A 17,720-nucleotide genomic window follows, 5' to 3' on the forward strand; every position below is an offset into this window, starting at 1 on the left:
AGTATGAAAAATAAAGAATAGCATCCGGAGCTGCTAGGATAGTAATGGACTATAATGTATGCTAAACACAGAGGCCAAACACTGCAGGCAATTTCTCCAGTGGTCATATAAATCACATGGTAAAGGTTTTACTGGAAACTGAAGTAGATATTTAAATATTCCCCAGGTTAAGTTTATTCATTTTGTTTTGATTGAAACAATCAGAAAAGATTGTTGGCTGTAATTTCAACAGGAGGTTAAAGTAGGTGACTGACCGAGTTGTGATCGTATTTACTTTAGACCTCGGTAGAGAGATTACTCATAGGGATCTTATTAGGCTGCATGATTAAAAAAAAAAAAAGCAGCAGCAAATTTTCAATATCTAACACATATAGTGGCTGCATAATGTTGCATCTAGATGGATGATAGTTTAATTTAATGTTTAGTCTTATGCATGGGCTTACTTGGACAAACAATTGCTTACTCCCAGGGGATTATGGGCATTAATATCAAAATGATAACACAAGCATCAGAGCCATTCTCAGAGAGCTGGAGGATTCAAAGCAGCCTGGTCCTCATAGGAGATAGTTTATTTGGTTGATCTCACTGTAACTTTTACTTCTTGAGAGAAAAGAGAGGCTGTAACAGCTGTAGTATTCCCTGTGCCTTTAGATGCAACCAAAGACGTGAGCTAGGCTCCTGCAGAAATCCCTAATGAGGTATGCACAGTACAATTTGTCCTTCAGTTAAACTAACGGGATGTGGGCTCTGAGTTCGTTCACGTACCTCACCTATATTTCAGTTAGTGCTCATCTTCTTTCCACCCTACCCCTTGTGACCCTTTTTTCTACATTCACTAAGTCTGACTTCTTAAAAATTGAAAGAGCAGCCCAGGAGAGTGTCGCAGGGGAAAATGCATGGTCCTACTTAGTGATCAGTGCACATGTAGACAACACACTCTGACATTAAACGATGACTTGGTACCTCAGAATGTGCATGTAATGAGGCACTATCATCATAATTTAACTGTAGTTCTGCTTAGTGGCAATATAGAGAAATTATTAATTAACCAATTTTATAATAGAATATACTGAGGCGATGTCGTTGCCCGAAGGAGGAAGAGAAGGCTGTAATTTGCTGCTATCAGATGAATTATATTATGAAAATGAGCTTCAAAAACTGCAGGAATGGAGAGGAAAAAAATATGGCTGTAATGGTTTTGGGTTGTTTTTTAGCTGCTTTTTTTCCCTGATTTGCTAATGATTATTGTATGTCCATCCTTAAGGTCATTTGTGATGTGTCCCATGCTGAGAATTATGACCAGCAGCAAGAAATGAGAAATTAATTTGTTTTAAATGATACTACACATTATCAGGAGAGAGACTGCATTTTCAGCCACCAAAATGATTCCTAATGACAAGCTTAATCCTTCTATCAGACACAGATGCACAGAGTGCCATGCACTTTTGAGAGTCAGCTACTGTGCACAAGGATAAAACACAAGTTGGGGGGAAAAAAAAAATCCTGCAAACCCCAATTCCTCTCCAACCTCCCCTTTTTATCTTTGAATATCAGAAATTTTAGGATATAGCTGTACTCCATGTTCAGCCACAGATGATGTGAATGCAGTTACTGGTTACTTCCAGGGAGTTGCCTGTATTTGTATTGATACATAATTTGCTTGCTAGCTTGAGCTGGTTTAAGAGCCAGCTGCCACACCTGTAAAAGACGGGGTCAGGATTCCTGCTTGGGCAATGTTGGAAGGACCAGCTGCAGCCCTGGCTTTAGTGCTGAGGAGCTGCTCCTGTCCTTAAGCACAGGCTTGGTTATCTTGTTGAATCGGTGCCATCAAAGAAAAGGAAGCGAATGCTCTTGTTTTCATGGATCAGTGGTAATTCACTGCTGCGTTGTATTAGTTCAAATTGCTGTGAGGGATTTTGTAACTAAAACTTTGTCATAATTGAAGAAGCTGGTATTAACCCATTCTTGGAAGGGCAACGTGCATATAGTAATGCTACTAGAAAGAGAATGCTAGTGTGCTTTTAGCCATAGTTTTATTTTTGATATATTTAAGACTTCCTTTTTGGTTTGTTACTTTACATTTTTTTTCATAGGAAAACATAATGGCTCTACTCATCCATATGATGGAATGGAGAAGGGCTGTGGGTTCAGAAGCTCGTTTTTTTGCTTGGTTGAGTGTGGCTATGAGCCATTTGGTTAATTAAGGCCACAGTGTATTCTTCATCACATGGACTCTTTCAAGTGTGACGAGATATTACTCTCCAACACATGCTCTATTCCTACTACAAATACTTGCTCCTCTTTCAGGAGTCACAAGGTGTAATCCCATTGTTCATGCTGCTCATGTGCAGATGAAGTGAATGTAGTACTTCAGCATGTCTTAGTCTCCTCATCTTAGAAAGCAGGTAGAAAAGCTGCAGACAGATGAATGCAAATGACTATTTTGGGAACCTAATGAAATTGTTTTCTGATCCTTTGCACTGAATTTCACACATTATAAATTGAAAACTGTCAAGAGGACCAGTATTCCCCGAGTAAAGCTCCCTATTGAGTTCTTTCAGTTGTGTGGTAAGATGCACGTAAGGGAAGAATGAAAAGCAGCTAAGCTACAGACTTCAAGTAGGTGCTGTGAATATCCTCTGTGGAACACAGTGGCTGCAAAAGGCTCGAGTCCCTTTGTTTGGATTCATGTTAGAAATATTCAGAGGAGCCGTGGATGGGAGAGCAAGATGATTTCTAGGGTGTTGCTTTGATCCTCTCCCGGTAAGGTAAATGAACTGTGAGAAATGGACCATTTTAAGTGTTTTACTTTTGTGATTTCATTTCTAAATGATTAGTTGAGTCCATGTCTTAGGAAAAAGCACTATACTAGCATGAACCCAAACCAAATTAATTTGTTGAAAGATTTCACTAAGTGACTGGAGACATTTGGCAAAAGAGGAAGATGCAGCTTTGAAGCAATGTGGGTATATAAATTAAAGGATGTGGTTTTCAGATAGTTTATCGGGGAAAGGTGGTGAGATATCTGATTATTTCTCAGATACCTAGAGAGAAAATTCTTTCCTGTTGCAGTGTTCTTTCTGGGCACTTGTTCCGAATATTCGATCACATAATGCTGGTGTTCTCTTACTACTTACCATGTTGGTCCAGTCACACAATGATGCACTTCTAGCTACAACTGGGAAGGGAGAGGATCGAGGGGACTTCATAAAGGGTTTTATTCTATTTATTATTTATTCTGACTGAATAAAAGCTGCTTTCAAGATGGGTGATGTGTTAGTGTGGCAGAATGAAGATAAAATATAAGGAGAGCCTGAACTGCCGTGTATTTTAAAAAATAAGACCAAAAAATTATTAGATAGTTACGGATTTTTTTGGTAAGAAACGAGTACTGAGAATACAGGGCAGCTTACTGATGCTCAGTTGTTTGAATCAATAAGCAGACATGATACTGCAGCATAAAGACACTCTAAATGATAGAGAACTCCTGCTGTGAACGCAGTGAAGAGGGAAATACAGAGATCAAGCTGCATGATTATGAAAGGTATATATATCTGATGGGAGATCATTAGGACGTAGAAAAGACTGTCGTTTACACGAATCATGCAGTTGAGGAATTGAAAGACCCACTGTTCACAGCACTCCTCCAATGTGCCTTTTGTCAGGAGGTGAGGCAGTGCAGTGCAGGAAGTTGGTGTCGGTCCATCATATCAGCTGAGACCTGCCAAGCTGTGCTGTTGAGACTGACTTGGTGTGGTAACATGGTTTGCACCAGGTGATGCTAATATGGAGCCTAAAATCTTGTATTCCTTCCAAAATCTGTACACACCAGTGAGGGGCAATATAAGGCAGTCTGAGTGCTCTGCTTCATGTGTTTTCATAGACAAGAGCTGATGAGACTCATCAGGTCTCTTAACATGGATGATTTCAAGGGAGAGAGCTCGTCTGTCCTGTTGGTCTAGATTGACACAGACTAGACTGAAGATAAAGCTTTAATTTCTTCCTAATGATTTGCTGAAGTAGCAGATGGAGTCAAGAAACTTAACTGTATGAGAGGGGACAAAATAAACAGGATGAGACAGGAGGGTGGTTCAAAAGACAAGAAAGTTGGGGTTTTTTTCATGTAAAGCATATGTTTTATTGGAAATTTATGATAACACTCAAGATTTTTTTTTAGGAAAAAGAAGAGGAGGGAATATTTTTCCCCTTCTACAGCATATGTCATTGCCAGTGAAGTAACTAATAGGGGTTGATGTATCTTTTGTCTTGTTGATTTCATTTCAGTAGTAGCCCCTTCCTAATGTTGAAGATGAAGAACATTTCCACAGTTAAAAAAAAATGCATAAGAGCTCATAAATAGTACGTAAATATTGAAGAAAATATGCAAGTGATGTTTCTTAGACAGACTGTTCCTACAATTTTGTGCCAGGGCTTCCTCAAGGTAGTGTTGTTTGTCTTTGCCATGAAATGTTGAGTGACTTGAGTGATATTTTCAGTAGGACCTGCCTTAAGTCTCATGGCCTGTTGAAATAATTGCTCTGAACTGCCCAGTGCCCAGTACTTTGCTGTTCCTAAAGCAGTTAAAGCAAGATATGTATTGGAAAAATGGGCTGTTTACACAGGTGTCTGAACAGAATCACAGAATCGTCTAGGTTGGAAAAGACCTTGAAGATCATCCAGTCTAACCATTAACCTAACTCTGACAGTTCCCAACTACGCCAGATCCCTCAGCGCTATGTCGACCCGACTTTTAAACACCTCCAGGGATGGGGACTCCACCACCCCCCTGGGCAGCCCATTCCAACACCCAACAACCCCTTCTGAAAGAAATGCTTCCTAATATCTAGTCTCAACTTTCCCTGGCACAACTTGAGGCATTACCGTCATGTCCTATCGCTTGTTACTTGGTTAAAGAGGCTCATCCCCAGCTCTCTGCACCCTCCTTTCAGGTAGCTGTAGAGGGCGATGAGGTGTCCCCTCAGCCTCCTCTTCTCCAGACTAAACACCCCCAGTTCCCTCAGCCGCTCCCCGTACGACCTGTGCTCCAGACCCTGCACCAGCTTCGTTGCCCTTCTCTGGACACGCTCGAGTCATTCAATGTCCTTTTTGGAGTGAGGGGCCCAAAACTGAACACAAGAATCGAGGTGTGGCCTCACCAGTGCCCAGTACAGGGGTCAGATCCCTTCCCTGTCCCTGCTGGCCACGCTATTGCTGACACAAGCCAGGATGCCATTGGCCTTCTTGGCCACCTCGGCACACTGCTGGCTCCTGTTCATTGGGCTGTCAATCACCACCCCAGGTCTCTCTCTGACTGGCAGCTCTCCTCTCCAAGCCTGTGGCGCTGCTGGGGGTTGCTGTGGCCCAAGGGCCGCCCCCGGCATTTGGCCTGATTGAAACTCCTCCAGTTGGGCTCAGCCCATGGCTCCAGCCTGTCCAGGTCTCTCTGCAGAGCCTCCCTACCCTCGAGCACATCAACACTCCCACCCAACCTGGGGTCATCTGCAAACTGACTGAGGGTGCACTCGATCCCCTCGTCCAGATCATCAATAAAGATGTTAAACAGGAGTGGCCCCAAAATGGAGCCCTAGGGGACACCACTCGTGACCGGCTGCCAACTGGATTTAACTCCATTCACCACAACTCTTTGGGCCCGGCCATCCAGCCAGTTTTTTACCCATCACAGCGTGTGCCCATCCAAGCCATGAGCAGCCAGTTTTGCCAGGAGACTGCTGTGGGAAATGGTGTCAAAGGCCTTGCTAAAGTCAAGGTAAACAACATCCACAGCCTTTCCCCCATCCAATGAGCAGGTCTCCCTGTTGTAGAAGGAGATCAGGTTTGTCAGGCAGGACCTGCCTTTCATAAACCCATGCTGACTGGGCCTGAGCATCTGGTTGTCCCACATGTGTTGTGTGATGGCACTCAGGATGGCTCCATCAGCTTACCAGGCACTGAAGTTAGGCTGACAGGCCTATAATTTCCTGGATCATACTTCTGACTCTTCTTATAGATGAGTGTCACATTGGCCAATTACCAATCAGTCAGGACCTCCCCAGTCAGTCAGGACTGCTGGTAAATGATGGAAAGCGGCTTGGCAAGCACCCCAGCCAGCTCCTTCAGCACCCTCGGGTGTATCCCATCCGGTCCCATAGACTGGTGTGTGTCTGTGTGATGCAGCAGGTCACTGACTGTCTCCTGGATTGTGAGGGGGTCATTCTCCCAGTCTCTGTCTTCTGGCTGAGGAGGCTGGATTCCCTCAGTACAACTGGTCTTGCTATTAAAGACTGAGGCAAAGAAGGCATTAAGCACCTCAGCCTTTTCCTCATCACTTGTTACCGTGTTTCCTCCTGCATCTAGCAGGAGATGGAGACTCTCCCTGGTCTTTCTTTTGCTGCTCATATACTTACAGAAACATATCTTGTTGTCCTTGACTGCTGAAGCCAGATTAATTTCCAGCTGGGCTTTAGTCCTCCTGATTTCCACCCCATATAACCTCACAGCATCTTTGTAATCACTGTGAGTGGCTAGCCCCTTCTTTCAAAATCTGTAAACTCTCCTTTTCTCCCTGAGTTGCAGCCAAAGCTCCCTGTTCAGCCAGAGTGGTCTTCTCTGTCGCCAGCTTCTCTTAGAACACCTGGGGACCGCCTGCTCCTGAGCCATTAACACTTCCTTCTTAAAGAGTGCCCAGCCTTCCTGGGCCCCTATACTCTTCAGGACCGTCTCCCATACACTTCAGGACCATATAAACATTGGTTTACTACATTTTCTGCTTTCAGTTTTGAATATCTTCATCTGAATCACATGCTGCTTTGTTTCCAGCAGTGTGCAGAGAAATGGATATAGGCTACAATAGCTTATCAGACTTGTATTGTTTATTTATTGTAAACCACAGCTGTCTGTTGAGTGCTGGCTCGTGACTGACAAACAAATGAGTTTACCCTTCATCTATTTGAAAGTGATACTGAGAATCTCCGCATCCTGTATTTTAATTTTTGTGTCCTTCTTTGTCATTTTCCCAATGAAAATTACCCCAGCACTGATCTCAATGTTAATGTATTCCTGCTTACATTTGACTTCTGAATATGTTATGGCTAATTATCATTACACAGGACGAGAGATCAGAGCCCTGACTGAGGTGCTTGGTATGGGAACAAAAGGAGGCCAACTCTGCATCTTGGCACAGGGCCCAAAAATTGTGACAGAGCATCTTGAAACTGGTGGAGTTTGGGGAGGGGAAGGGGGCTAGTTGGCTTTTTTTCTTAGTTACATTTTATTATTTTTTATGAACTGGGGGAGGGGCCAGGATGGGGCTAAAATTTCCCCTTGAACATGATGTCAATATGTTGGCATGTCTCCTTTTATTAAGATGCCATCCAACTGATAACAAGTCCTGCTGTGTTTTACCAACATAAAAAATTAGACTGGAGACCAGGGAGCGGCAGGTGGCTTTTGGCACCAAGAAATAATCACACTTGATGTGGAAAGTAAAGTAAAAGGAGCCATCTGTTCACTGCAGGAGGACGTGAAAAATCACATTAACATATTGTCACTAACATCATGAAATACACAGTTAATAATAAATTTAGTTATCATGGCAAGCTGCATTGGATGCTTCCTTAGAAAAAGTATTGTATGGAAGATGTTCTTGCTCATATCCTCTTATTGAGATATATCCTTTTTTGTGTGGAAGTTTGAACCCTGCCATTTGTCATTGCCTGTGTGAGCAGATATGTGTCTCCTCTGCTGGGAACCTGAATGGCTCTTCAGAGTCCCTCTTCTGCCTTTGCCCTTTCATCTGCTGTGCTTGTCTACATCCTTATTCCCAGACTGCCAGGCAAGCACACTAAATGGTTGAAAAGGGAGGAACTGGAAATCCAATGGACGGAAGAGAATGAAAAGCCTAGAAAAAAGGTGGAGTCTTGGTTTAGGTGTATTTGCAGTGCATGCTGAATGTCTGCTTTGATGTCTACTTAAGTCCTTGGGAATCTTTTCTATTGCTTTAAGTGCCATTGGTTTAGACTTGTGGTATCAAAGGCATTTTTGATAGAAGCCTCTTCCTTCTTTTTGTTGCAGCTGTGGTCATTATCTGTTTCATGAGAGTTGTGTATAGCCTGCAAAATCAGTCATCGGATTGGGAAATCTCTTAATTTCTTTTTCCTCTTCCATATACTAGGGTCTGCAGATTTCCTGTGCTGAGCACGTCTGTGAGGGCTGTGTGCTAAACCAGGACCCAGCCATTGATGGTTTTCTGACAAAATTACTTCAGGAAGGTAGTGCTGATTTAAATCAAGGCAGCTGAAAATCTGAAACAAGGCATAATGAGGTTGTCCTTTTCCTAGTCTTAAGAAACACTTTTGGTAAAAATTTACTTAAGTAGTGTTCTGCTCTGTGTACACCGTACCTCAGATTTGCCTGGAATGTGTTTGAACTTCAAATGGACCATGTAGAGAGATTTCCTTTTTTATTCATCCCTGAAAAAACAATCTCTGAGGATGAAGCTGGTGTCTCCTTTCCTGTATATTGATTCTAATAAAAGAGGATTTTAATTGTGCCCCATCCAACCTGTGTTACTCTGTTTTCAGATTGGAATGAAAATTGTAGTACACAATTATCAAGAGTTAGTAATAATAGCCTAGCAGTGTATAGTTGAAGGAGAGAGACCAAATGAACTGCATTGGGTCATATATTGCAGGCACCTCTTGTTTAACTCCTTAATGAGATTTGTGCCTAGATGAATGTTACAGAAGCTGGTGGGATTTTTTTTTTTTTATAGGTTGGAGAAGTCTTCTTAATGCAATGGCAGTATATCAGAGAGGAGACAGAGGTTCATTTCAGAAATGTATAAAGGTTTTTTCCCTTTAGAGTGATAGTCCTCCTCACATGGCTTTATTGTCATTAGTAAAAGAGACCTAAATCCATTAATTTCACTGCCTGATTTATTGTTGACATTGGAGATGAGTTGTCTGTCACTATTTACCTGTGTTGTTGATTTGTTCTTCATATATCTCAACATGGGACCACATTATAGCCAAGTCTCGCAGTCAAAAAGTCACAGAAAAGTAAAGAAAATGGTTTTCAAGGGCTACGCTGTGAAATAATGTGAATGTCTAAAGGAGCTGAAACAGAATTGAGGCAATGGGATATGTGCATCTTCAGGAGATTTCTCTCTCTCTTGCTATCTCAGGCCAGATGTTTTTGTGACTTAAAAAGTGGCTTACTCAGCAACATGAGAAAGTTCACTCTGTCATTTTCTGTCCAACCAATCAAGACTTCACCCAGCAGTATGCCCACCAGTTCATGGATGAGCATTTTTGTAGTGCAACATTGCCTTCTCACTTGCAAAATATGCTTAATATTGTAGTGGAGATGGTTAGTAGCTCTTTGAAAGATGTCTAGAGTGTCTTTGGTAACCGGTGTGTGTATAATCCAGAGCACTTAAGCTTGAAGGAGGTAAGAACTACTTGATCAGGAATACCCACAGCTGTTTAACGAAAATTTACATTTTGTAAAGACTATAGATCTGCAGGTGTCAAGGCTCTAACTACTAAGAAGAAATATGAAGTCCTCATAGCTGCCTGTTGAAGCTGCCAAGCTTCTTCCAGCTGTTTTTGGATCACTTGGTTTGTGTGGCATTCTGAGATGGGGTGTTGGGTTAACTGGATACCACTTGATGCAGCCTGTTTTCCTTGCTACGCTCTCTGGTTGTATTGTCAGAAGGCTTGCTGCTTTGCTCTCTGCAAGGGTCATTGCAGTGTTCAAGGGATTTTTAAGCCCTAATAGATATGTTCTTACAACCTCCCATGAAGTAGGACATGGTGATATGCTCATTGAAAAAGATGAAGATTGAAGCCTGGAAAGAGCAAGCAACACCCACGTGCAGACAGTCTGGGGCAGAAACAAGTATTGAATATAATTAATGTCAATCAACCTGGCCTTATGGAAAATAGATCTTGTCAAATGAACTTGATATCTTTTTTGATGAGATTATGAGTCTGGTTGATAGACTTCTCTTGGTACTGGATGATATTTTGATTAAGAAACTGAAATGATACAAAATAATCACACACCACATTATTAAATGGATTGAAAACTTGCTAACTGTGAAGTCTTAAAATGCAACTGTAACCAGCTTATCAGTGTTGAGCAGGTATGATTCTAATGATACCCTGCAGGAATAGTTTTTTAGTCCTGCACTGTTATACCTCATTATTCTCTATTACTGACATCGAAGAAAATACACTGCAACTCTTAGCACTGGCATCAAGATGTCTGGAATGTTTAGTAGCAGAAGGGGTTGCTTGCTGATGCAGAGCCACATGGATTTTGTAATGGGAGGAAACAATTGCCTTCTTCATGTAATGAAACACAAAGCCATGTGTCTGAGAGCAAAGAGTGCAAGCCCTACATGTAGTAGGGGAGAGACTTTCTGGAAAGCAGTGACTTGGAAAAAGAACTGGGGGTCACAGTAAACATTAGCTAGAGGTGAGCAATGCTTAGCTAAAGATGATTATTAGTGTTCTTGAAAGGGACTAAGGATTTAAGGATTTAAGGATTTCTGTGCCCAAAAAGGCTTGTGACTGCTTTTATAAAGGGTATGTGTGTTCTGAGGCTAGCAATTCTAGTAGCCATGTGAAACTTAAGTGAACTTAAAGAAGACTGAAAAATACTGAAAAATTGAATGAGATCTCTCCTGGGAAAACTGCACACTCATTCTATAGGAATTAAGGATGGAGAAAGTTGAGGAGTGTTTAGAATAGCAGCAAGGGGCACTGGGACTTGGGTAATAAAAGATCTTCATTAAAGGGACATAAACCTGCAATAAGATGACTGTGTAGTAAGAGACCATGTCTGGAAGCCGAAGTTGAAACAATTTTATGCTTGCAGGTGCAAATTTTCGTAGTAAATGGTAGGCTCAATTTTTCATGGCTTGAGACCTTGGTAGAAAAAACAACCAAGGGACGTTTTCAGTAAGGAAACAATACCTGGAAACTAGACTTGAATATCCTTGTTTTAAGCAATAATCCATGCTGTGACCCTTCTTCTAAGGCCATTCTTCCTCTCTAAAGTGCTTGAGCAGAAAACCTTTGCTTGTTGCGAAGGTGAGTTGTTTGGAGTAAAGTGAAATCATTGAAATAGCAGAATGTTTGGCCGCTGACAGTTCATTTTGCAAGTAAAATGTCACTTGTGGGGGAAAAAGCTGTATATATTGACAGCCTTTTTGTGTTCTGACAGGCTAGTTTATTAGCTCCTTCGTTTTGTACATGACGGACCTCTATGTGACTGTGGAAATCTGAGGCAGATGGGCTCCGCAGTCAGCCTGAGGGGACAGGAGGAAGGCAACTTCGGAACTCTCAAGTACCCTGAATTTTCTGCCTTTCATCACAGCAGTTAAGGGACCCACAGAAACTGACAGTGCTGCAGGAGCTCGAGGAGGATCTTAACAGGTGGCCGGGACTGAAGTGGATGGGCATTACCCTGTTTCACAGGGAGAGAGGAGTGAGTCTCCTGTAAGGCAGTAGTGGCATTTTAACATGGGCAAAGGGAATGTGAGAAGGTTGGCTGTATGACCATGAGCAAATGTGCTACATGCTGGATTCCAGTCTTCTCTTCCCTGGCTTGCTTGTAGTCTTTCCCTACTTATCTTTTTTATTTACAGACATCCTTCTGCCTGCAAGGGGGTGTAGAGGTCCCATCTGTTTACCAGCAGGCAGGGACTTAGCTCCTTCCAGCTGATGGCATCTTACAAAAAAGTGACTTGTGACTCTTCTACTGAATATAAGCTGCAAGTTCTGTTAGCTGCAAAAAAGGTTTGCAAAACTTTACGGCTTGGCAGGTTTTTGTACATATAATGGCCATGTACTGTTTGCACTGTGCCACTGCTGGAGACTTCCAGCCAGGTCTCTGGGGATGTGCTGCACAAAAGGAGAACATAGATCTCCTCCAGACAGCTTAGTTGGGCCATAGTCAGATGGGTAAGCAAGCCTGATGAAACAACGCAGTGGTAGGGTACGGGGTGGTGATGCAAGACACTTCTTCATCTGAAAATTTTTTTTTTTTTTTTTTTTTTTTTCTCCTAGCAATCCTGTGGGCATTTGGTTTGAGGAATTGCCTACATTTGCAGGACGGCTTATGGAGAAACAGGCAGGAAAAGGCTTTCATTTCGCCTGCTGATGCTCACTTGTAGCTATTTTGGATGACTTCACTGCAGAATTTTCAGTAGAGACCTGACAGCCTCATAGCCAATGGTTTGGGTATCTAGGTGCAACAAAACTCTTCCTGGCACATCCTGATGTGGAAAATGTCAAGTGGGACAGTCTCATGCCAGTGCTTCAGTGGGAATGTTGTAGAATGGGGACTTGCTTACATGGATGAGGGTATCTGAGCAGTCTTTTTTTTATCATTACAGGCGTTGCATGCATATTTTAAAGGAAGAGAATGTTTATGTTTCTTTTCAAAAACATTGCAAGAGTGGAAACAAAGCCCTTTAAAGACACATCCTCCTACTGAATGTAAATTGAGTTACAAGGTAGCATTGCCTTACGTATCCCAGCTTGTTTAGACGTGTTTGAATCATCAGAATAATAAGAGGAGTGTGCTACTGTATGCTCTCATTTACATAACTAATTGAAGCATGGCCCTTACTATTTTGATGATGAGTATGCATAATACAAATCTCCTTATAGCCCAGTAGGAGACTGGGGAGATAAATACCTTTGAGGTCCAGTCTTCTACTTCCTTCAGTACTGTAGCATGCTTGAAGTGGTACTAAAGATTTGTAGAACATCTGGCAGGAGCAGGTGGTGCTTTACCTTTCAATATGTTATTTAAATGACAATTTAGTTAAGCCTGCAAATAATAACAGTAATAAAACCAGTCTCACATATATTCATGTCTTACAGTAAAGGAGCTTTCTGAGCTGAGTTATTGAGACCTTTCTAGGCTCAGCCTGTGCTCATTCTTTCCTGATCTAACTGTTGTTTGTGTACTGAAATCAGGAATGCATGCTCTGGCCCAGATAGGAAGGAGGAGACTCTTTTACTGCCCAATGCATAGCTGCTGAGTAAATGTACTAAGCAAGGTTTGTGCTGTGGGTTTATGTTCTTTACCCTTGTGTCTAAAATGAAAAATTCTGTTGCATCACTGATGCATTGAGGTGAGAGATCAGAGACAACTTGAGTTGTCAGAAAGGAGTTTATTGTCATGTTTGAATATTTCATATGTTCGTGTATCCCATCCACAGAGAGGAGGTCTTATGCCTCAGGTAGTGACTTAGACTGAGTTAGTCACTACTATATCTGAGGTGTAAGTCAGTAACCTATATGATCTTTTGGAAGTGGTGCTTTACTTCTGCTCCTTGTCTGAAAGCATTTATCAGGAGTAGCACCTTTATCTGTTTCTATGCTGCATGTATTGTGTCTCACCTGTTCTACAGTCATGCATTTCATTGACATAAACAATGTGACTGCTTAGTGGGGGCAGCATTAAGTGTTAATGAGAATCTGATTAGTACAAAAGAGAGTCTGCTTTCTTACATTATTAATTGACTAATGAAATTAGTGGTCTTATTTACAGTTTGAAAACTGACTAGCTGTAAACATGCTGGTAGAGCGTTTAGGCCACAGAAGATGCAAGATGAGACAGAAGATGATAAAAAAGAGTCATTTTCTGTTGGAAAAGATGGAGGAATATATATAAACATGTTTGACCCAGTGAGGTGATGGCTGCAATTTTCATTGTTCAAGAAATGATTTTCACTCACTTTAAGTGCATTAATATAATTTGGTTAATTATTATTGGAGGTAGTGCTTTCTCTTGGCTGAGGTTAATGATTTTGAAAAACAGAGTTATTTGCAGTAGAGAAAGACCACTGCAAAAATAAATCTAATAATATAGTTACTATTTTCTCCATAATCATGGTCATGAGTGTAAGTGAAGCCTTGGAAAGGGTTGTCTTTGCATTTTGACCATTTGGAGCATGGAAAAAAAGAAGCAACAGCTCTGTGTTGAAGTTGGTTTGGTGTGGAAGGCTGATGAAGACCTTTGGTATAACTGGAGTTTTGTTCTGGAGATCTGCATTTAGGCAAGGCAGGGAATTGGGAGAGGGGCGAGGAACAGAAGCAAATGAAAAGACGTAGCTGGATTTGTTAGAAGTGGTGCTACCTCCAGGGACAGGTTTTTCCAGACGTGCTACGAGACATCGATCTGTCACTGTTATTACTTGGTGGTGTTCGGGTCCCTGTGACACATCAGTAGGGCTTGTACAGTCTCAGCCTTGTTTCCAGCTATTTCACTTCTTCCTATTTCACCCAGTGTAATAGAAGTTTTCAAGAATAACAGCAGAATGGCCTTTCTCATGTAGCTTTTTCATCCCATTTCAGGGCTTCCTGGGGATCTGTTGGCCCATTTGTAGCAGGCCACTGAGCTCAAGGGAGTGAGCCTGTGGGCAGAAACAGGTTGGTTGAGACTTGGCTGGGTAGGACAGCATTCCCACAGTTAGGAAGTCAGTTATTCTGTTCTCATGAAGGCACAGTGAAATCCTTGCAAGGATTTCTCTAGGGAGGGAAAAAAATAAGACCCAGAAACCCTACGCTCTGTATTTTAGTAAAGGATAGGCGGTCTGAGCTGTTTGTTCTTTTAGGGTACTTTCATGGTCATCACAGTGAGACTACACCCCCACTGAGAGATGTAAGGAAACTGGTATTGTGAAGTATTTACTTTTTAGCACTGCTTCATTACCTGCTCTTTATAATTTATGGTGCCATATGGAACAAGGTTGATAACTACCCGTCTTTATGAACACACTGGTTTCATTTACCTGAAGCAGGCTTTTCAGTTTTGAATGGAATCAGAGATACATTGTTGCCTCATTACAGTCCAATTAAAACGCGGTTTTAACCTAACGCTAGGTTGATTATTAATTGTCTGGAAGGCCTTTTTCCTTCTGTGCCTTTAATTAGGATTTCCCATTACAGCCTCATCCAGAAGCAGAGTGCTGAAAACTGAGCAATGTTACAGTGCTATGCAGTCAGTAGACAGGTCCAGACCTGTGCACAGAAAGCTAGTGTAGTGCAAATGCTCTCAAGTCAGTCTTCCCAGAGTGACAAGACACTTGTGTACATCACAGCTGTAGTTTCTCATCTTGGACCTTCAGCTAACTGTCTTTGGGGTTTTGAGTTCATTGTTTCATGGAGGCTTGTTTTGCCATAAAATAGGACAGGATTTTAGTGGCTACTGTGAAAAAACCCAACACCCTCCCCATTTGATAGATATCTCTGGCAGGGAGTGGCATAGTCATAAGAACATGTCTGTGAATTCAGTTTTACTAGCAGCTATATTTGTAGAGAAACTTGAGGAAAAAGTGACATGTTGCCTTTTCCTGATGCTGTTTCTATCCCCTTTTCAATTATTCTTGCAATAACAAAGCAGAGGTCTGGGCAGCCTCAGGCAGGGGTCAATTAACACAGGGGTACTGATTTATTTTAGTGAGTAAACTGGTTCCTTCTCATGAACATCACTCAGGGGTAGGCAGTCTCCCCCATATGCCTGACAACTGACCTTGTTGTTGCTTTGAAAAATGATGGATGTTAGTTTTTTTTTCCTGTTGGTAGCAGAACAACTCCTGTTATTTATTTATTTACTTAGTGATGGAAACTTCTAAGAAGTGCAGGCTTACAGCGACCCTCAAAGAACAGTTATTGTGTCTTTAGGCGTGCAGTGGGAACAGGACTGGAAATTTTGCAGCTTACTTGCTTTCAGGTATTTTTTAATCTCCTTGGCATTTAATCATTGGGAAGAAAACTTACAGGAAAGGACTTCAGGGGAAGATGTTGTTATGTGAAACTACATATGGTAAAATGTCTCATTTCACTTGGCTGGTATGGTACTATATATGGAATATCTTGTAAAGGTATTGCTTAGGGCCAAAGGTTTCCCAGCTGGGGTTTGTTTTGAGAGGGAATGGCTTATTCTCACATATTGCGCAGTAGGAAACCTTCTGCCTTGCAGCTCTCCAGTGATTTATTTTAGGTGTTTAGCCAAGGACTTAAATGGGTTAGTAGATGAGCACCTTCAGGGAAGTTGCTCTTTATAATTTAACTTTCAGAGAGCAGGTTATAGTGCTCTCAAACAGTTGTGTCAAAGACCCAGCAAAAATTAATGGCTCAGAACTAATGGCAAGCTTTCCAGGATGTTGCTCTGATTTATTGAGTGGTGCTAAGCTCCAGCATCCTTGTGTGGAGAGCACTTGTCTTCATATAAGGGGGCTAATATTACCTCAAGCTGTTGTCAGTTGACTTGGTAAAATTGCTTAGATGCTACTCTGGGTGTAGATAGCTGGTGGTGATTACTCTTAAGTATTCAAAGAGCAGAAACCCTGGGGAAAGGCTGATTAGCTGCCCAGAAGGATGATGTTCCAGCCATGTAAACAAACTCCTGAAGTCTCCTGGTCATAATGAGGACCAGGCCCCGGTGACAAAGCCCACTCTGCTCTGTGCTGCTGCATTGAAGTTGAGCAATTTGCAAGGGGAAAGTGATTGGAGTCAGTCCCTGAGATGCACGTAATCCACTAATCACCACTCTGAGACTTCTGGTGCTCAGAAACAGCAGGAGGGAATTGGCTTTTATGAGCTGAAGGAGACACTGGCATATGTTGTTGAGAGGGGGAGGAGGGACTACTTAAATATTTATAGATTAAGGGTACATTGGGATCCCTTCTGTCTTTTGTATGCCTGGTTCACCCACTTCCTCTTGGGGATAATGAGACATAAAATCTCCTCAGCCTTACCTGTGTTTTAACATGGAAGCATCCAGTCTGAACCTCATTTTGCCTTCCAGCATTCGTGCTTGCACTAATGGACTTCGTGGATATGAAGCCATTGCAAAATGTGTCTTGTCACTGTCCATCTTGCTGGGCTGCCTCAGTCTTCCTCCAAAAACATAGCAACTGAAAAAAAAATAAGGGCATCGTAGCCTGGATGCTTACAGAAAGTGAGGTTAGAAGCATAATGAACTCAAAAGCAGATTAGTAGCAGACAGATAGTGTCTTCTTACAGAAAGCTGTCTGACACTGTCCTGAATCTCTGCCCTGATCACCTCAGGGTATGATGACAGAACAGGTAGAACCTGCTGAGAGGAGCTCTAACGTTTCTTCCTACCTCTAATTTTAATAGAGATGCTTCTTCCTGCAGACAAAAAGGTGACCTTTTCATTGGATTGCACCTCATTCAGTGATCATTTTACGTATGTAAATTCACCCTCCCTTTCATAAAGGAGGATGTATTTCATATTGTGCACAGTTACAGGGTAGCAGTTGACTGCTGCTGACAAAATGTTTTCATACACAGAGTGCTCTGCTCGGTCTTATGTACAGAACTTGAAGAAGATGGAAAAGGCTGGGGAAGAAGTAGACCTTACGCTGCATCATCCTTTTAAGTCAGAGAAGCCCAGTGTGATGATAGTAATAGAGTAATGGTGCCCCACTTGGGAGCGGGAGGCTGGAGGAGATGCCCAGTGTCACTAAATCCTCTCAGCTGTCACAAGCAGGTGTATTATTGACAGGTATGTGCCAGGGTGAATGATGTCGGTGAGCAAGGTAACTTTAGGAGCTCTTCCCATCGAGACCCATGGAAAATGACTGGGCTACTGAAACTGAGGAACAGTGTGTGTTCCCTTGCTCTAGTCAGATAAAAACTGTAGAATTTTATGTTTTGTCTTTTCCTGCTTTT

Source organism: Athene cunicularia (genome assembly GCF_003259725.1).
Source record: "Athene cunicularia isolate RWA chromosome 4 unlocalized genomic scaffold, athCun1 chr4_part2, whole genome shotgun sequence".
Lineage (NCBI taxonomy): Eukaryota > Metazoa > Chordata > Aves > Strigiformes > Strigidae > Athene > Athene cunicularia.